This window comes from Athene cunicularia (genome assembly GCF_003259725.1).
Source record: "Athene cunicularia isolate RWA chromosome Z unlocalized genomic scaffold, athCun1 chrZ_part1, whole genome shotgun sequence".
NCBI lineage: Eukaryota > Metazoa > Chordata > Aves > Strigiformes > Strigidae > Athene > Athene cunicularia.
Genome location: NW_020799142.1, coordinates 13,116,510 through 13,137,547, shown reverse-complemented (window position 1 = coordinate 13,137,547; position 21,038 = coordinate 13,116,510). Strand labels below are relative to the sequence as shown.

At 39.2% G+C, this 21,038-nt stretch overlaps 1 protein-coding gene across 12 annotated transcripts in view; it reads left to right on the top strand.

The window, feature by feature from the left end:
• Positions 1-21,038, top strand: part of ERBIN (erbb2 interacting protein) — a 127,699-nt gene that overhangs the window by 13,521 nt on the left and 93,140 nt on the right. For 7 of the 12 annotated variants that reach the window (XM_026865469.1, XM_026865468.1, XM_026865472.1 and 4 more), the window contains one exon: positions 7,846-7,959. The exons of 2 other annotated variants lie outside the window; for them this stretch is intronic. The gene's annotated coding sequence lies outside the window, so the exon portion shown is untranslated. Of the gene's footprint in view, positions 1-1,029; positions 1,114-7,845; positions 7,960-21,038 lie in introns of all 12 variants that reach the window. 3 more of the 12 variants (XM_026865466.1, XM_026865467.1, XM_026865465.1) reach the window with 1 other exon arrangement.

Genomic DNA, 21,038 nt, shown 5'->3' with positions numbered 1-21,038 from the left:
ATGAGCACTTCTTGACCAGATACCTTCTTGTATTGGTTGCTTTGGAATTTAAGAGGGGTTTTTCTTTGCTTAAATGAAAATAAGTGTAAGGGAATTTTTAACTTAACCATGTTGGGGAGGATGGTCTGTTTTGTATACTTTAGTCTTATTCTCTAAAGTCTTTCATAAATGTAAAGCATTGCTTTGTAGGCAAGTGATTGTTGTTGGGTGTTTTTTTTTTTTTTGTGTTGCGAAAAAACGCACAGCATTTGCGGAGCAAGGGCATCTTGCAGTTAAGAAGACCGCATCCTGTAAATACTGCTTTCAGTGCTGAAGTCAAAGTGTACAACATGAACTGCTGACATAGTCACTGTATGGACCATAACTATTTACTGACCTGACTGAATGTCTTTGATTCTTCTTGGTTGTCTGGAGATATTTAGCATGGTTGATTTGTCTTTTTTACATTATTCTCCCCTGCTCCCTCACCAAACTTCTTGTCTTCACTGGTTGATTCTTTCAGGAAAAAAGCCTACTAAAGCTATGAATCCAAGGCAGACTAAATTATAAAATGTGATTCACATGAATGGATTTTGCTACCAGCATGTGCTGTTTTGCAAGCATATTTTAATGCTTACATGTTTTTGATACATCCTTTTTATACTAAGAGAAATATACATAATAATGAAATGATCACCTTTAAAGGAGTCTTAATTTATAAAGCCTGAGACTGAATGTATATTTGTGGGAATACAATGGAAAATTGGCAAGGAGGATTGTGAACATGCTCCAGTGACTTGCAATTGGAATGTCAAAAACCACATGTATCACACCAATTGTTGTTTAGCTTTGATGGGTAGAATGCCTGCGTTTAAACAACACAGGCCTGAGAGAGACTCAGAGGCACCTGTCTGAACATCCTTGAGATTCCTGCCCTGCTGTGGGAATGATCAAAGTACAGTGGAAAGCTATGTTTGTGAAAATGCCTGATATATAAAGACGATAGCAGCAGCTTCAGCATCTTTTCTTTCTTCTTCTTTTTCCAACTAGCAAGGACTGAGCCCCGTGGTGCCTGTGTCCCTGATTGCATGCCTTTGCCTGGGTGCTGCTGTGGAGATCCCCCCAGGTAGTATGGTAATGAGAATAAATATACGCTTTGTATTTCATCTGTGATTCTGTGGTTGTTCCTGTGTCCTGCCTGTGCTGGCTCACACATCAGTCCTATGTCCTCGTGTCAGAGGATATGCAGCAGTGCAGTTCCTCTTTCCTTTCTGAGCGGGTCCTTTGCTTCATATGTGAAGACTTGCTATGAAAGGTCAGTGAGTTGATTAGCAAGCTGATTAGAAGAATTTCCCCCTGGATATCTTGCAGAGTTATGTTTTTTGGGTCAGTTACAGATTGGACTCATGGTGTGGTCATGCAAACCCTAGATTTAACACAAGGCAGGTGTGAGGGGTAAGCAGGGCTTACTCTTTCTTTAGCAGTCTTTAGTTTGTATTAAGCACAAATGGAATTCACTTGCCTTTTGAGTTTCCATTCCTGGTTTGGAGTAGTCTTTCATTTGATCACAGTAAATGTAAATGTTGTGCTTCATCATCACTGATTTGATCATCAATAATCCTTCCATAAAATTCAGAAGTGCGGTTAAGAACTAGGGTATTTACCCAGTTATACCTCTTCTGGGGCAGATTTAAAGTGTACCACCTGCTCTCTTTCCTGCTTTTTTGCCATATGCAGGTTGGCTTCTAGACTTTGGACAGTATGTTTCACATCTCTGTAAAATGGTTTGTAATTGCTTCAAGGATGGGAAATAACCATGTTAAGAAATGAGATTGGAAGAGGAGACGGAGCAATTAAGTTCCTTTTTCCTGAAAGCTATCTTGCATAGCACTTGCTTTTGAGACTTTTGCACCTAGTCTTTTTCTCTCCTTAGGGATTTCTGGTGGATTTATATTTTTTTATTGTCCAAAGGAATGTCTTGACTGTAATGTGTAGATCAACAGTATTTGTGAGATGCTCTGCTTTCAAATTAGACCTCAAGGCTAGTGTCAATGGAGAACTGACAGGTGATGGTCAGTCAATATGATTGGTAAACGAGTTCATATGTTATGTATTATCACTGGTAGAATGATGGACCCAGAAATGTCACTGATAGTGTGGGATGCCATTACTGTATTTTACTTTTTCATCTCAGGCAATGTAGAACCACTTTCATTCATGGAGGGATTAGAAGTGGAACATATTTCAGGAGGCAGAGGGTGGAAGAATAGAAGGTATTTAGCTTTATCATTCTAAAATCTGGGAAATTTGCCACGTTTATATGAAGGTGCCGTGTGACTGTAGTGTGGGGCCATATATGATAGTCTTGCTTGGCTGTCCTGCACTCATGAAGTGCAGGTGACAAAGCTTCTGATATTTCTCTCCCAGAAGGGGCAAACCCATGCAGTAGGGAGGAGGTGGCATCGGTGGGTATGAGGTAAACAGAAAGAGATTTTTTTTCTATGCTGGTACCAGCTTTTTAAGACTCTTTGATACTGTGCTTATCTCTGCTTCTCTGAAGAAACTAGAGTAGAGTGATGTTTTTAGTGAAACATCAGCTAGTGAATCAGTTAGTGAATTTTTGTTCTCTTTCTAAGAGAAGAAGGCAAAAGTGTCCTGGTTTCTATTGATGTTTAAGTTAAACTGTTGTTCCCTGCAATGTATTTCTTAGAGCCGCTGCATGGTGTGCACTGTTTCCTTCTTCAGTCACACCTGTGTTACTAACAATTGCTTCTCCAAGAGAGATTAGCTGGACATTGCCCTCTTACTGGAATAGTAACCTGTCAAATGGATAGTTTTGAAAACATATTTAGGCAGATAAGCCATTTCTCATGCCAGTAGTTGTTTCTTTGTATGTCGTGCTCTTTAATCTGTGAAATAACTTGTCTACTTGTTGATTATTAACGTATTTCATGTAACATATCCGAGGAAGTAGTGATTGCTGGAAGAGAATTTCTTTTCTTAGGGTTCAAGGATGGAAAGAAAGCTCAGCAGAAAATATTAAGTCCCAAATTATTTTGAATGTTATATTTGAGAAGATAACTTATGTGTTAGTAGTTCTTTCAAATTATGTGGTACAAGGATTAAACCCTTCAGGATTTGTAGATAGTGAATTCTGTCCCTAAGGTAGTTCTGAAATGGTGATCTGCCTAGTTGAAAAGAACTACTGTGATGATACTAAATTCTCTGGGACTGAAATTTTATCTTATGAAACCAGGATTCAGTTTCGTAAGATAAAATGTGTGCTGTCTTTTTTTGTTTCCTTCCTCACTGTCCAGATTCAAAATATACTAGGATTTTTCTTTAAAAATGCATCCACAGTCTAGTTAGGAAGTAAAAAGTGAAGTGTCTGTTGACCTTGTAAATGAGCCCGAAACAATTGTACGTTTTTTTCATGTTTCCTTCATGTGACTACTTCATTTGTGAGAGTTTATATGTAATAAGAATCTAGAGCATGATAAATTAGAAACAACTCTGAACCTGAGGCTGTATGTGTCTTTTTTTGGCATAACTTCATGTTTGTATTCATCCCTCCCCCTCCAAGTGAGTATGTGATTGAAATATTGTGAACTGCACTCATGTTTTCTGTTTTTAAAGTTATTTTTCTTCGGGATTTTCCCCACTTAAAACATGAAGTAGATTTTTTTTTATTTTTTTTTTTAATGCTGTAGTCTTGTCTCTTGGGGAAGAGCCAGAGAGACTTTTGAGGGACTGGAGTCTAGTTTCAGTGCACCTGTCCTGTCTTAAAACACTGGGCAGAAAGGATTCATGACGGATAACTGGTTATTTTTACATTTATCTATTCTGCTGTGTGATGAGAATACAATTTGGACACTTCTTTTTAGGTATATGTGTATATATTTATACCTATATATCTTGAAATAAGAGGGGGAAATGGGTATTTTAAGATCTAAAATAGAGTTGGCTGTCTCTCTGCTAAGATCATACATTTTTTGGTATCAGTCCTGATGCTTAGGTATGAACTGTGAGTCTTGCATATTGAAATTATAGCCAGTAGTGAAGCTGAACCTAGTACACTGATGAAGAGGGTTCCTTTCCTCCCTCCCCCTCCAGTCATTCATCTGGAGAAGAATTTAGGATCCGATGTCAAATTTGTTTAGGTTGTGTAAAAACCTGTCCAGATACTCAAGAGCAAGTACTTAAACTCACTAAGTACCTGAAAGTTGATGCCCTCTCCTGTCAATCAGCTAGCTTACAACTACCTGAGTTTCTATATATCCAAATTATCTATTAACACTTTGAAGGATAGTAGTCAAGTATGTTTAAGCACTGATTTTTTTAAGTGGAATAAATATGAGTCAAACAACTTATTGTAACACAGGCTAAGTAATTTGTGTTATCTGTAATTAAATGCATCCTCTGTCCCACTTAATGGGAAAAAATCATATGCACAAAGTATTTAGTTGCTTTCAGACCGTAATTGTGGAGAACATTTGTCCTTTTCACACCCAGTTGCATTAATGTAGCTGCTAAATTATCAGTTTTGTATGTGTATTCCTAGTAATTATGTTCATGAATTCGTAAGTTACATTTTTCCCTTTAGACTGTGGATTCAGCTAAACTATGCTTAAAAGATATCTAAATATCCTTTTTTACATTGTCACAGTAGATTAAGAAAATGGAAAGGGAAGGATCATGTAATAAGTGATTTTTCTTTCTGTTCCTTGTGAAAACAAAATGTTAGGTTTTATACATAGATCTACTGATGTATTATAGAAGAACTAACAAATACTCAAATAGTATTTCTGACCCTATTAAAACTCAACTAATGGAATATTTCTGATTAATTTTGCTGCTTTAAGTGATTGTTTCCATTGCTTAATGCTATCAGTAGTTGCACCTATATTGCACCTAAGATATGATGATTCTTTTTGGCTTAATGTGGAATGTGTAGTGAAATCCATTATGATGTTTCATCTGACATCTTCCTCCAGTAAGTCTAGTTAAAGTGATAGATGGCCTTGGATTATAATGTAATAGTACTAGTGATTTAAGCATGGGCTCTAGGATACGTTCTTTGTCTGAAGTGCTTGATAGCAGTACTAATCTGACCTTTTTTGCAATAGCTAAACAAAATTTTATGTATCTAGACAGACCCTGATCTTTCATGTTATAGAGCTATTAAAAAAAAAAAAAAAGAACAACAGTAACACAGGACTAGAAACAGTGCAATGAAGAAACTTTCTTATGTTTTTTAATTCACAACTTTATTTGAAATGCAGCATGATTTTCACAAGTGTGGCAGAGGAGTAAAATCAAAGTTGATCTCATAATTGTCTTTGCACACACAAAAGAACTTGTTCTCTGTCAGATATTGTCTGTGAGGGATGATTTAGTGCATTCAACAGCACAAATCTATCTAGTTCTGAAAAGTCCTGGTTGTTCTTAACTCTTCTGAAATGAGTTTATAACTCAAATGTTATATGGGTGCTTATTCATACAGTGACCTGCCCATCAGGGGTTTGAGTTAGAATTGGTTCTTGGTATTAATTAGGCAGCATTTAATTTTTAATTAAAAGTTAGGTGTGTGTGATAATGAAAAAGCTAGAAGTATATTGTAGCCCTAGTTCTATTTAATTTCTAAGTTGTTATGTGTTGGAGGAAACTTGCACTGGGAGAAGAAATGCCAGAGCAAAAGATCTGTCTTCTAAAGATGTATAAAATGCTTATTTTCCTACTCCTCCCCAACACTTAACTTTTGGATTCTAGCTTAACACTGAGCACTTGTAGTATGTATGTCAGGGTAGTCAATTTTCTCATTAAAGAAAAAAGAATTCTTGAATTTTTGACTTAGTAACAAGAAGGTGGCTAACGGTTGTGGGAAATATATTTCAGTTGCCACTGGAGTTAAACTGATGTCTTGTCTTTGAACTTCTGTAACAACATCTTAATCATCAGTAGGGGGAGAGAACAGAGGATGGAGGAGTGTTCCAGTCCTCTTTTCCCATCCTTAGATAATCATCTTTTATGTAATGATCTTTACAACTGTTCATTGTTTATATAGCTCTAAAGTTACTGTATTCAGGAATACAGTGAAAGGGTTGGTGATTGAAGCACTAATGGAGGGTATCACAGAGTTCAAGAGTTGATGGAGTTAGTAATAGACTTGGTGTGGAGGGGTCAGCATGTTCAACAGTCCACTGTCTATAGGGATGCCACTTAGATCTTGAATTGAACTGAAAGATTAATCTTCAGTGGAAGATTGTGAGACAAGGGAGAAGGAAGTTACTAATCTCTTAGTTAAGAGCCAAGAAAGCTTTTTCAGCCTTTACATCATAGACCAGCAGTTCCTGAATGGCATGTGTATGAGGGGAGTTGTGGGCCAGATATAAAATTGATTTAACCCGATACTCTGGTTAGTACTTTCAGTCATGCAAAAATTTTGGCTGTAGGTGGGAAAGCAGTAGGAAAATTTAATAAGGAAAGTTCCAGAGTCACTACTATAAGGGACTCAAATTTTTTATTCTCAAGCAAGCCAGGAAAGTAGTAGTACAGTCATCAACCCCATCATCCTTCAGAGTTTCTAGTTGTGCTATTGGAAGCACCATGGGGAGCTGATACCAGCAGTATTTTTGAAAAGGTATTTGAGGTCTGTTAAATGATTACATTAGTATGGAGGTTTTAGAGTTTGTTAAATCTCATGGAGTGTTCAGGAAATGGCAGAAACAATTATTTTAATGATGATTCTGTTGCTGCTCTTTGTCTTAGAAAATTTAGGAATCTCAGTTTTGCAACTGTATGTTGAATGCTTTATCAAAAGAGCGTGCTAATCAGGATCTGATCTCCTGAAGAATCTTGCAAGAAATATTCCAGTTAGAAACCTAGATCTATTAGACTTTTTTTTTTTTTTTTTTTGTGGGGGGGATGTATTTGCTGTTTTAAAAGCAGATGACAAGACTGTTCTGTAGTTTATTGTCCTCTCTTCCATATTTTGGCACCTTATTTGACCTGTCTCCAATGAATATTGTCAAGATGAGGCTGTGGGTATGCTCCATATACATCTTATTCTTCCTGCATTATTCTAGCCTACTAGCCAGGACCACATTAAAAAGCTTTGTACCCTAAATATACAGAGTATATGGCAGTGCTCCACAAAAGCTCACCAGGCTGAGTGAGCTTCTCAGAAATAAATCCAACTACTTGCAGGCAACCATCTCCACTCTTGCCAATGGCTGTGGCTGCAGACTTCCAATAAAACCTCATGTTAAGCTAAATGAAAGGCAGCTGGCAGGTCCAATTAAAATAATTGCAGCTTTTAAAAAGCCTCATCTGTTGCAAGGAGTTGTATTTCCCCATGAGGGCTGTGAAAGTATTTGTGACTGTGTGGGTGGTACAGATTTTCTTTCAGAGAATGTGCTTTGAGACTCACCTTAACATCAGTGCTTTAAGAGGAAGTCATCCAGTTGAGGTCCTGCACATAACTTCTTGTTGGTTTGGTTACATTTTGTTAATCTGATGATTGTATTAAAGCTCCATTCATACAAGTAACAGAAAGGGAGCTGGTTTTAATTCAATCTTGCTAACAATGCATATATTTTGGTTGTGGCTGTCATAGAAGGAGGAGATGATAATAAGTTCTATTTTTTATGTGTTTTGTCACACTGCTTTCTCTGTTTGCATTATTTTAAGATTTGGCAAAAATGGGTAATTGTAGAATGGTGCTTGTGGTGACAAGTTATATATTACCACTTCTGTGCTGTTTTTTAATTCTGGTGTGCAACAAAGTTAATGTGTGGATTTGAAACTGTCTTTTTGTGCAAGGCCCCTTATACCCGTCATCATGAAAACACTTCTTCTTTTTCACAGATCCATGTGGATGGTTTAATAAACTCTGTTCTATATCCTGGTGATTCTGTGGTCCAAGTTCAGAAACTGATTCAAACTCCTGTGGTGTGATTTGGCAGCAGTGGAGTGATTCGGGTAGGTGACTGTGGGAGATAAGGGGAAATAAAGTGGTTTGGATGCATTTACTGTTTCAATTACTCTACAATGTACTGGTAGTATCTCCTCTCACCCTCACCTGTAAGAATGACAAATTTCTGTTTTAACTGCTGAATTTGTATTACAGTAGCTTGTAGGGACAATGTGTAAGAACTGTGTATTGTGGTTGCTTTCTGTCAAGAAGCACTAGGGATATTCACTGCAGTGGCACAGTCTGTTACATTTGGGCCATAGATCATGGTCTGTGTGTCTGAGGTTTTAACATGTTGCTATGTCTCTGTGTGAGCACTTTTGTATAGGCAACGTGGCTTGCATTGCTTCTGCTATGATTTTCTGCATTATTTATTTACTTTGAATGTCATGTCATGAATGTTGGAATGTTATGTCATGTATTCAAGGTGGTAACTCATTTTATGGTGATGTATTCAAATAGTTCTGTACAAAAAATAAAAGCAGTTTCAAACAAATACTTCTAGCCTGGCTAAGATAACAAATGCTATTATCCTATCTAGAGAAAGGTTAATATAACTGGGGCTTTTTTGTTTGGTTTTTTATTTGTTTGTTTTGGGTGGTTGGCATTGGTTTTCAGTCGCAAGCATGTACTGTTTTGGTTCTGTACACTTGTTACATTGTTAATGGTATGTTTGAGGGTGGCTGAGACTGAAGGGTTTTTTCTGCTTTAAACTTATTTTTAATACCATAATTCAACAGCAGATGCATGTAGCTCTTCATAAAGAATTGTAGGGACAATACAGCCAGAATGATGTGATGGTTTTCTAGTAAATGTATGCATAGCTGAAGTGCCACAGAAGTCTTTAGTAGATCACAGTATGTTTTAGTCATATTATACTGGAGTAGCATCTCTAGTAGAGTAAGTCTGATCCTAATATACTGTTGTACTGGGTCTGGCTGAACTGGAATTGGTTTTCCCCTACAGCAGCCCTCACGGTGCTGTGTTTTATGTCAGGAGCTGACAGGGTGTTGATAGCACCCTGGTGTTGTGGCTACTGCTGAGCAGTGCTTACACAGCACCAAGGCTCTTTCTGATATTTCCCCCAGTGGGACGGGGTGGGCAAGATCTTGGGAGGGGACACAGCCAGGACAGCTGACCCAAACCGACCAAAGGGATATTCCATACCATATGACGTTTGCTCAGTATAAAGCTGGGAGGAAGGAGGAAGGGGGTGGGGTCACCCTTGGTCCTCCGAAGCAACCACTACGTGTATTGGAGCCCTGCTTCCTGAGAAGGCCCGACATCGCCTGTCCATGGGAAGTAGAGACTAAATCTGTTTGCTTTTGCTTCCGCGCGCGGACTTTTGCTTTGCCTTGCTTATATTAAAACTGCTTTTGTTTCACCCACAAGGGTTAGTTTATCTTCTTTCCCCTCTTTACCCTATTGAGAAAACAAGGGGAAAAGGGGGGGGAAGTGATAGAGCGACTTGGTGGATACCTGGCATTTAGCCAGTCAAACCATCACAACTGTCTTAAGTCCTAATTAGGACCATTGAGCAAATGTATTTTTCCCTCTGCTCTCTTCATCTCTTGTTCTGATTCAAGAGTGTCAATAGAATACACTCACAAATATTCATAACTACCCACAGAAAGTGTTTGAATTTTGGGAGGAGAAATATTTTAACAGAAAAAACTCAGTTATAAATGCTTAATAGTATTGTAGAAATTATGTGCTGGGAAACGCAGGTGCCTTGTGAGATTTAAATTAGGAACCATTATGAAAAGATAGTACAACTGTTAGAACTTGTGCTTGCAAATGGGTTTATGGGAAAAGAGCAGGTTTTAATAAAAAAGGTTAATAAAGAGGAAAGGCAAGAATATTTGTTTTGAGGAGCAGATTCTGTTTTTTTGAGAGGAAAACCTAATTTATTAAAAGTACTTGATATTCTGTATGATGCCTTCAGAATTATTATTTCTGTAGATCCTTGGTTATGGAGAAATGGATAAAGTGCTATTCTTCTCCTATTAAGCTTCAGAGATTTCTTTCACAGTTCTCTGACTAGTGAGGGATACCGTGAAGAAGTCATCACAAAAGAGAAGCAATTGTATGATGTGGATAGGCTGAGACTTTTAATAAGCTATTACTGCCATATTGACTGCCAGTGATTTTTCCCCCTCTACTCTGCTTCTTGTGAGACTCTGCATGAGGTACTGTGTCCAGATCTGGGGCTCCAACATAAACATGTGGACCTGCTTGAGCTGGTCCAGAGGAGGGTCATGAATATGATCGAGGGGCTGGAACACCTCTTTTATGAGGACAGGTTGCGAGAGTTGAGGTTGTTCAGCCTGGAGAAGAGAAGGCTCCAGGGACACCTTCCAGTACTTAAAGGGGGCCTAGAGCAAAGCTGGTGAGGGACTTTTGTCAGGGAGTGTAGTGATAGGATTAGGGGTAACTGTTTTAAATTGGAAGAGAGTAGATTTAGATTAGATCTAAGGAAGAAATTATTTTCCTGCGAGAGTGGTGAGACACTGAAATATGTTGCCCAGAAAAGTTGTGGCTGCCCCCTCCCTGGCAGTGTCCAATGCCACGTTGGACGGGGCTTTGAGCAACCTGGTCTAGTGGAAGGTGTCCCTGCCCATGGCAGGGGGTTGGATCATGTAATGTCCCTTCAAACCCAAACCATGCTATGATTCTATGAACATAGAGACCTTGAATGAGTTCTTACTTACGTATAGCTGAAATATGTAAAATAAACTTAAGACCAAAAGTTAAATACTAAAACTTGTTAATTTACATTTTACTTTTTTATTTTTTGTAATCCATACTCTGCCTAATAGGTGAATTTGACAAGTCCCTGAAATCTTCACTTGTACAGACCATTGCAGCTTCTTTTGCAGTGGAGTGTATTTGGTCTGACTATGCTTTATTTAAGGATGCAGTTTTGAAGTTGTGTGTAATTAGAGTCAGTTAGGGAAAATCCTATTTCGTTGTCTTGCCACCAAGCCTTCCACCTAAATAAAGAAAACATTGGCTAAAGAGGCCCCCCTGTATCCCATTCCTCCAGTGTCCTTGTGGCTTCTTTATTTCATTAGATTTTGGACATGTTTCAACCTTTATATAAGCTCTGGGTTGCATATTTATTCTGTGAACCCTCTTGACTTGCTGATTCATTTCTCCTTGTAGCAATAAGCACTGGCCCAGATCTTCCCCTTCCTAGTTCTATTGACAAGTTCTGGCATGAAGTGCCTGCTCAAATGTATCTCAGGTGGTTTTGCTATGAAGGTTAATCCAGTCAGCACAAGGTGTTTTTTATTTTGGCAGTGCACTTTGGGAACTCATCGTTCTGTCAGCGTTGTGTTCCTTGTGGTGCAGAGAGGTATGGACAAGCTGTCTCAAGAGGTGAAATCATTCTCAGGCCCACAGGCATTTCAACATTAAAATATTTGACTGCTTTGCTGAATGTTATTTTAGTTTAAGGACTTCAGAAGGACAGTAGTTAGTCGCTTAGACTGTTAGCAGCGCACACATTCTATCTAAAGATTAGGTTATCAGAGGGCTGGCTTGCCTGATAAGCTTCCTGGTTGTCTCATGGCCAGAATTGGATATTCTTAGGAAAACCACGTTCATCCTGACTGCATCTAGGCAAATTTGTTTAATTCTGTGCAAAGGCTAGGTATTGGGAAACTCCCACTTGCATTGCATAAGCAGTTTTTGAATCTTATTTGTCAGTTCAGCTGGCAAATAAAAAACTTCTTATGCAGTGCCATAAATGTGCGTGGTGGTTTCAGAGGAAAAGCATGCAGAGAATACTTCTAACTTGTTTAAATAGCATGGCACATTCTGGCTTCCTCTTCCCTTTCCTCTCCTCTTCTTTTCCATCTATATTGTTCAGTGGAGATATAATTAAGTGCTAACTAATGTATGCAGGCAAGCTTCCTTTCAACGGTTGTGTTTGGAGGTCTTGGCCAATGCAGTTTGCTGGTTCAAGAATGCCAGTGGCTATTTATTCAGTTAAACTATGACTTGTGTGTCACTTACAGACCTCACTGAGTATTTCCTCATTTTCTTTTGTTTGTTGTTCCTCCCCAAATGGATTTTTTCTTAATGATGTATCCATTACAGTTTGAAAATATATTTTTGTGCTATTGGGAAGAAATGCTGACAAGGCAGAAATGACTCGTAAAATGTTTTACTTTCAATGATGTCTTAATCAACTGTGGGGAGCTGTAATGAATGTGCCATAGTCTGTTTTTCTGCCAGAATATTTTGTATGAAGTACAAATTGTACAAGTCTTCAAGCTTAATTGCACAAGTTTATATTAAGTACAGATTTATTCCAGTACTTTTACTATATTGGGAGGATCATAGAACAGTGGTGTGGAGAGCTGCGTGGACTGATATATTATAGAACTTCACATTGATATGAGAAATATTGTAACTAAATAATGAGCAGAAAATAGAGCAGGCTAGTGTGTAGCTAAGCAATCTGCAACAAGTTCAGGCCAAAAAAGTCTGTATACAGAAAGCAAAAAGAATGAGTTGCTTTTGATTCCCAGGGAAGCAGTAGTATGGGAAGACTGCTGTGTATTTAGGAATATCCAGTTACCATCAAGATGTTATCCTGCAGATTTCATGTCTGTAAAGATCTTTAGCCATCCAAGACAGACAGACTCTCGTTCTGAGGGCATTTACACCAAGACAATTGAAGACAATAATGTATAAATGGACAAAAGACAGGTGCACAGTGGTTTTGGAGGTTCAGGTGGTCTTCTGACATTCTTACTGATGGTGAGCCAGTGAGGACAAGGGAGATGATACAAGTGAGCTAGCTGACTTAGGTTAGTGGTGCAAAAGGGGTGGGTTTTCCTATTAAGTATTATCTTGGTTTTCGGGCAAAAAGATAACAGAAAGTAACTCGAAGTGAACATCAGTGAACAGAGGAGAGTAAAATAGAATAGCTAATAAAACATGCAGAAAGAAACAAACCCAAGGTATTGGAAATACCACGCATCAAGAACTGATGAATAATTCTAATGGTCTTTATAAAGAAAGAAGTGTTATGTGTTCAGTTTTTAGAAAGAAAAGAAAGATTATGGTTGGTCTGTTTAGTATCAAGTGGCCCTTGGTAGGAAGAGCAATATGTTCGATGATTAAAATAACTGCTATAATTTAGAAAGAACAAAGTGCTATTTTGCTTAAGTTAGCCTTACCTATTTACCTATTTTTGACTTTTGAGAAGTGAAAAATAATTAATACTTGTTAACTGATATTCTCTCTTGTAAGCCTCAGCATAAATAGCTTGCTAGGGACCATCAAATTGCAGTCACGTACATAATGACTAACTCCATAAGTACAGGAAACCTAATTTTTAAATGCAGGTGGTCTTGTACTGCTAATACTAAAATGTTCCTTAAAAAAGATGATGGATGCAATATTCCTAGAAGTCATTGTAGAAGGATTTGGAGTCACACCTGACATCGAAAGGTGCCAAGTAACCAACTGCATATTTAAAACCTGTGTTTGATAAAGTATAAATGACTGTGAATTGATTTTGATTGTACATAATAAAGTTTAATCAGCAGCGTTCTTTTGTTCCTTTTTAAAAAGAACACTTGGAAGCCATTCAGCTAAATCGTCTGTATAGAAATTCCTTTTCTACTCCAGTTTTAAAGGGAAATCAGTTAAAGAATGTTTTACTAAATGCTTTGAAAACAACAAATCTGAAACAGGGTAGTGTCATAGTAGTAAAAAGTGTCCATCTGTTAAATGAAGGAAAAAAGCTACATCAGGGAGTTATGGGTTAGCAGCAAAAGACTGCAGGAAGTGAGGGATGTAGGAAATGCACCAAAAATACATTGGATGCTAATGTTAGGACCACTAAGGTGCTTGAGAATGAGAAAATATACCAACCTTTTTTTTTTAAATATTCTTAACAGATGTGTTTCAGGTTTTTGGCACAATAGGAGACTTTCATAATTGAGAAAATTGAAAAGAACATGATCAAACTGATTTCTTTGTAGGATTGTTCAACAAACAAGTGGCTCACTTTTTAAATTTCTTGATCACTCAGAAAATTACTGGATCATAATTCTGTAATTCTATAATTTGGTTTGGTCTGGTTTTAGGTTAGAGGATTCATGTTTTCACCAGTATGTAATGTGAAATAACATTCTATTCTTACACTCCCTCTCCACCTTGAACTAGTTGCATATGTGAGAAAGGAGTACTGTTTATCTTTTGCATGTAACTGTTGCTGTTTGAGGATATGAAACTACTTGATCTGCCTGTTGTTCTTGGCTAGATGAAGAAGCCTCTGTGGTCTTTTTGCTGGTACCAGGCTATGTAGAACACAAGGCATTATATTGCTCAATGTAGATGCTTATATGGCTGCTGATGGTCCTTCATTCCTTCCCTACCTTTTGTGCTAAAATATAGACTTCAAGTAAAAAGTATTCCTGAGACTTTATAGCAGCCTTCCAGTATTCAAAGGGAGCCTACAGGAAAGATGGGGAGGGACTCTTTATCAGGGAGTGTAGTGATAGGACAAGGGGTAATGGTTTTAAACTGAAAGAGGGGAGATTATATAGATATAGGGAATAAGTTCTTTACTGTGACAGTGATGAGACACTGGAACAGGTTGCCTGGAGAAGCTGTAGATGCCCCCTCCCTGGCAGTGTCCAAAGCCAGGCTGGACGGGGCTTTGAGCAACCTGGGCTAGTGGAAGGTGTCCCTGCTCATGGCAGAGGGGTTGGAACTGGATGATCTTTAAGGTCCCTTCTAACCCAAAACATGTTATGATTCTGTGAAAGCATGAAAGTACTTCCTACAGCTGCAACTGAACTAATCAGAGCACAAAGACAAAAAAGCCCACCTTCTTTCAGATATCAAGGAAACTGCTCACTACTGTCTTTTGTCATAGCTCTCAGTACATATCAAGGTAGAATTTTGCACTGATTCCTACAGTTCATTCTTCTCCCTGTTATATTGGAAGACATTCAGGACTTAGTGTATTTCTCCTCTTTAATTTTATGTTCTTACTGAATTTTATTTGTGTATTAGCTTGCTACTCTTTGGGACAGTAAAGAAACAGTCCAGGTAGATATCTCCATTTTCTCGTTGGAAAGCCTAAATGCTTGTACCAGCATAACTCTAGTAGTTTTATTAGGCATATGTTGATATAGATGTAAAATGTTGATGCATTTTTATGTGTTTAAGAGCAGCATAGATAAAATATTTTTTTTCCCAACAGTATGATCACCCTTTGTGGTAATGTAACCTAAAGAAGTTTTAGTAAACTGGAATCACCTATTCAACAGAAGTGTGAGATAGACAACAAGCTTGTATGTTCTCCAGACAGGTTAAAGTACCCTAGATGGGTAGAGGAGCATATGATATGGGGAGGTGGTGATGATAAGTACTGGTTATCTTGATGAGTAATGATATTTGAACATTAATAGCCTGGTAATTGTCAGGATTTTATTTTTAAACATTTTTGTGAAGGTGAGAGATAGAGAAGATGATTAAGGAATTTGTAGTGTATTGACTTCATACATCTGTGGGAATGCTGTCAAATGCTGTTTTGAAAAATTGATGATGATGATAGAAGGTAACTGTATTGGCTGAATAGGAGTCTCCGTCTTGTTTTTGAATGAGAAAATAGTTTGGAAAAATAAGTGAAAATAAACTGCTTATCTCTGATAGAAAAGGGGAAAAGTAGTGTCGCAGTAGAGACGGTCAAGCGACAATCAATAATCAAGTCAGAGGCAAAAGAAGCACTTTATTGTTCTCTACTTACTTTATATATCTTTTACAGCTACTGCAAGCTCTAACACAATTGCCTAAACCCATAGCAACGGTATAGGATTGGATATTACTTCTGAACGTAATTCACATAGTTTCTTGTCTGTGGTCAGCAGTTTCATATCTCTTGCAGCAAATGTTCCCTGTCCTAGCTTACTCTGTTCTTGTGTGGTATGTCTTCCTGCTGCCCATAGGCGCCTCAAGAGTACGGGGCCATCTGGCCAAGGTCGAACTCCATTGGTGCTGCCAGGCGTTCAGCATACCCGCTGCCTACCCCAACAATTCCCCCTTTTTGTGTTTGTGCTAGAAATATTGCATGAGCAGCCTTCTGCAGGGCCCTTTGCAGAAGGCAGATAAGACATGGCAACATTAGGAGCACAGTTATGATGACTAACAGGATCATTCCAGTGGTTCTGATCAAAGAGATCAGCCAGCCTCATAACCTCCAGCCTTTAAACAACTTTGTTAGCCAGTCGAGACCATCATCCTCTTTTGATGCACTCCATCTTTCAGCTGCTGAATACTGTTGAAAATAGATTCAGAATGATCAGACAAGTTCATACAACACATTCCTTCAAATTCATCCCAACCATGTCCTTGTGCCAAAAGCAAAATATCAATCGCAGCCCAATTCTGCAAAGTAGCATGCCTAACACTATCAGTTAAAACATCAGTTAAAAAGACCACTTAAAGCTATAGACATTTTGCTTTGGTTGCGGGACTACCCATCCTTCACCCTGATGTAGATTCCAGTACAGGTCGAACACACCGAGCAGGAACCCAGCGAGGGCCAGCATTTGTGGAGACACAAGTGTAACTCCTACCCCAGGTCAGTAATTCACTTGGTCTGCTCCACTGACCAGAAACTAAGTCATTTACATGTACTTTAACGCCCTCTTTCACATTCTGTTTCAAAAAAAGAGAAGAAAAATGTTGCAATATAGGAGGTGCAGAAGCAATGTCCCCATAATGAAGAAAATTAAGAACATAAACTGCTTTATCTAAACATGCCTGGGGTGGTTCCCCAATCATTCTCCCTTTTTGTTTTTGAAGCTGCCGCTTCAGCGTGCCATGTGCACGCTTGACAATTGCTTGTCCTGTTGGGGAATGGGGGAATCCCTGTAACATGAGTAACACCCCATAAGTTAAAAAATGTTTGAACTTTCTGTGAAACATGCTGGGCCATTATCCATTTTAATTTGGTATGGCACCCCAAGCACAGAAAAAGCTTTCTGTAAATGTCAGATTACATCCTTGCTTGTTTCTCCATTATGTGCTGTTGCTTCCAAAGCAAGTGAATAAGCATCAACAGAAACATGAACATATTTTTGTCAGCCAAACTTGGTTATATGAGTAACATCAGTTTGCCAGATCTGTAAAGCTTGAATACCTCTGGGATTAGTACCGAAATATGCTGCAGTATGAGTTCCTTGACAATCAGGACAAGCAGGAACAATAGACGGAGCTTTAGAATGAGACAAACCAAACTGCTGTTGTAGAGCTCGAAAACCTTGATGAAAAAATTGATGTGATAGAACAGCTTGTTGCTTCATGTTAGGAACAGGACTCAAAGCCATTGCAGAGACAAAAGTGTCTGCTCTGGCATTGCCTTTTGTGTAAAATCCAGGTAAAGTGGTATGACTACGGATATGCATGATAAAATAGGGTTCTATATGTGACTGAATAGTTTTTCAGAGTTCTAGTAAAACCTCAAATTAAGATTTGATTGTCTGACAAAGTTAAGACTACTTTGTCCAGTCGGGAAACTAAGCTAACCACATAAGCTGAATCAGTTACAATATTTATAGGAATAGGAAAGGTAGAAAAAAACAAGAGTCATCGCACGCAGTTCAACAATTTGTGGAGAACCTTTTTGGAAACAGCTTTGTTATTCCAGACATTATTCTTATACCACACCACTTCTGCTTTACCAGTTTTTCCTGATCTGTCTGTGAATACGGTAAGACCTTTAGCAGGTTCTGGCTGGCTCAAGTGCTTCTGACCGAATGGTATTTCTTGAGCGAATTTCAATAGCGAGTGTGATGGAAGATAAGACACTTGTCCCTGAAAGTCCGTTAAGGCCGCTTGTAACTCATACTTGTTTGCAAGGCACCACTCAAAAGTACCAGTTCTGAACAGGTAAAACAATCGTAGCTGGATCATGCCCTGTTAACTCCAAACAGCGTTTTCTAGCTTTTATGATCACATCAGCAATTAACTCAATCCAGGAGCAGTTTTCCGTGGTCTGAATGATAAAAACATCCATTCTAAAATGTGTAAGGGGTCACTCCATTCAGGATTCCACTGCACCAAAGCACCAAATGGCACAGTTTTGTCAATTAGTACAAAGAATTGTACCAATTGAGACAGATCTATTCGAGAAACAAACTTCTTGTGTATAGATTGCTCCACAATATGAATTGCACTTAATGATTCCTTATTTAATGTTCTGGGTTCTGTTGGATCATTGGAATTCCTTAACAATTCCAGCAATGGTTTCAGCTGCGAATTGGTCAGTCCGAGGTATGGTCTGATCCAATTCAAAGATCCCATTAATTTCTGTACATCATTGAGTGTCTTAACCTCGAGGTCACGTTTCAGAGGTTGGGGCATAACCTGCTTGTTCATAACTGTCGTTCCGAAATATTTCTGGAGTTCTATTTTTTGTACTTTTTCAGAAGCAATAATTAATCCATATTGTTGCAGTGAATCTCTAGTCAGATTTTCCATGTCACTCAACTGCTCCTTGATGTTTGATGCGAACAAAATGTCATCCGTATAATGATAACAATAACTGGTAGGAAATTTTTCCCGTACAGGTGACCATGCTTGCGCCACGAAGCATTGGCATATTGTTGGAGAATTTTTCATGCCCTGCGGCAACACCTTCCAGTGGTATCTTTGTGCTGATTCTGCATGATTAACAGAAGGCACAGAAAATGCCAATTTTTCTTTGTCCTGAGAAGCTAATGGTATTGTAAAGAAGCAGTCTTTCAAGTCTGTAACTATGATTTCCCAATTGTGGGGGATTATGGTAGGTGAGGGCATACCTGGTTGCAGAGCCCCCATCATGGCCATAAGAGCATTAACTTGCCACAGGTCATGTAGAAACCTCTATTTACCTGATTTCTTTTTGATTACAAATACAGGAGTGTTCCAGGGGCTCTGAGAGGGTTCAATGTGTCTGGCAACCAACTGTTCTCATACAAATTCTTGCAGGGCCTTTAACTTTTTGATTGGCAAGGGCCACTGATCTACCCACATGGGGTCAGTTGTTAACCAGATTAATTCCAGTGTGGGCCGTTTAACACCCTGCAGAACAGTGGCCCTGTTAAAAATCTGTAGTAATCTTTACCCCCATTGCGACAAGCAATCCCTCTCCCATAAATTGAGGTGGGCAGCCATCACATATGGTTTAACAGCTGCTTGTTGGCCTTCAGGATTGGTAACAAGAATTGGTGTGGTTGCAGTTCTTGCTCATGTGAACCCTCCCAGCCCTAGTACCCCCTCTTCCATGTCTTCCGTTGGCCAGGTTGGTGGCCATAGGTAATCGGCAATGATAGTCACATCAGCCCCAGTATCCAGGAGCCCAGCAAGCCTTACTGTGGTCGGCGATTGGTCACGGTTTGACAGTGTACACACCATGTGTGGTCGGGATGATGAGAGAGTCTGCGACCAGCAGATCTGAGGAGGTCCTGTAGATCCGAAGCTGCCATTTCCACGTAGGCGCTGTTCTGCTTTTGAAACACAACTCAAAAATGGGACAAGTTGAGCAATGCGAGTACCTTTTGGTATTGTTACTGGTGGAAAGGGAGTTGAAACCATTGCATAAATTTGTCCTGTAAAATCTGCATCAATAACTCTGACATGTACTATGAGTCCATTTAACGTGCTACTGGATCTTCCAATTAACAGTGCACTTAGTCCCTGCCCTATGGGCTCAATGGCCTCGAGTGGCAGTTTAACCTCTTTAGTAGTTATTGTGACTGTGTCGGTGGTGGATACATCCAGCCCTGCGGAGCCTGCTGTGGCTGCCGACAAGCGTTCACAGAGAGGGGTTGTGGTGTCAGGGTATTTGCTGTCGGAGCGCTTCTCTCACGCTCTTCCTCTGGTTTCCCGGCATTGCATGCCCATGTACATGAAACTTTGGTTTTCAAACACATAGTTTGGCCTAATGACTGGGCTTGCCACATCGACTACAAATTATGGCTGGCGGAGATCGTTTCTCGGCAGTTTTATTTGGGCAGAATGCCTTAAAATATCCCTCTTTTCCACATGAATGGCATTTCTTTGCATTTGTTATCATGGCAGTAGCTAATGCTGCCATCTTATACTCTATGGTGCGGAATTTCGAGCACACTGTTACCATCTCTGGCACCGACGGATCTCCGGGGAGAGTTTGAATTATCTTTTGACAGTCCTCATTAGCATTATCTTTTGCTAATTGTTTACACATCATTTCTCATAAAGTTTCTTCCTCTACCTGTTTTTCTAAGGCTGCAGAAATTTTCTCCATGAACTGTAAAAATGGTTCTCTAGGTCCCTGACGAATGGCAATGTATTTTTGTTTAGGGGCGGCCATTTCCATGGTTTTTTTTTCAAGGCTTCTAGTCCCACTGTCTGCGTTTGCTCAAGTATAATTTGTGGCCAAGTTGCTTGCAACTGTGGATTACTAAAAGGACCCTCTCCCATTAACACATCTTTACCTACACCTAATTTGGGGTCAGTTTGTGGCAGTTGCTGGTTAGCCATTGCAGTGGTTCTGGCCAACTGCCTCCAATTGTGAAAAAATACCTGCAATTGAACAGGCTGGAATAATACTTGTGACAGATGGGTGATATCATAAGGACATAGCAAGTCTGTGCTGATCATACGGATCAGTTGCATCACCTCTGGTGAATTTACTCCAGATTTCTGTGTTTTGTTCTGGAGATCTTTTATGACTTTCCAACTAATTGGGTTAAGGTCATCATGCTGATTAGTGCCAGGAGCAGCTTTAAAAAGAAGGAAAGCCTGTTTTTGTGGTTGGTCTGAACGACAGGGAGACAGGAGGGAAGAGCCAGGTGTGATTTGTTCTACTAGGTCCCAGTTACCACTCTCAGCTGCATATTTACGAACACCCTCCAAAAACTGCTCCAGGGACCTGGGAAGGACAGTCACAGTGGCTGGAGGGAATGTCCATGGCGTAGCTTTTTGTTCTGTCTGTTTATCAGCCAGATTCAATGCTTGCAAACTGTCAATAAGTCCTTTAGTGTTGGGTTCACTGCCCTCAGCGTCCCTGTTGGACTGCATACTGCTGGTTCCT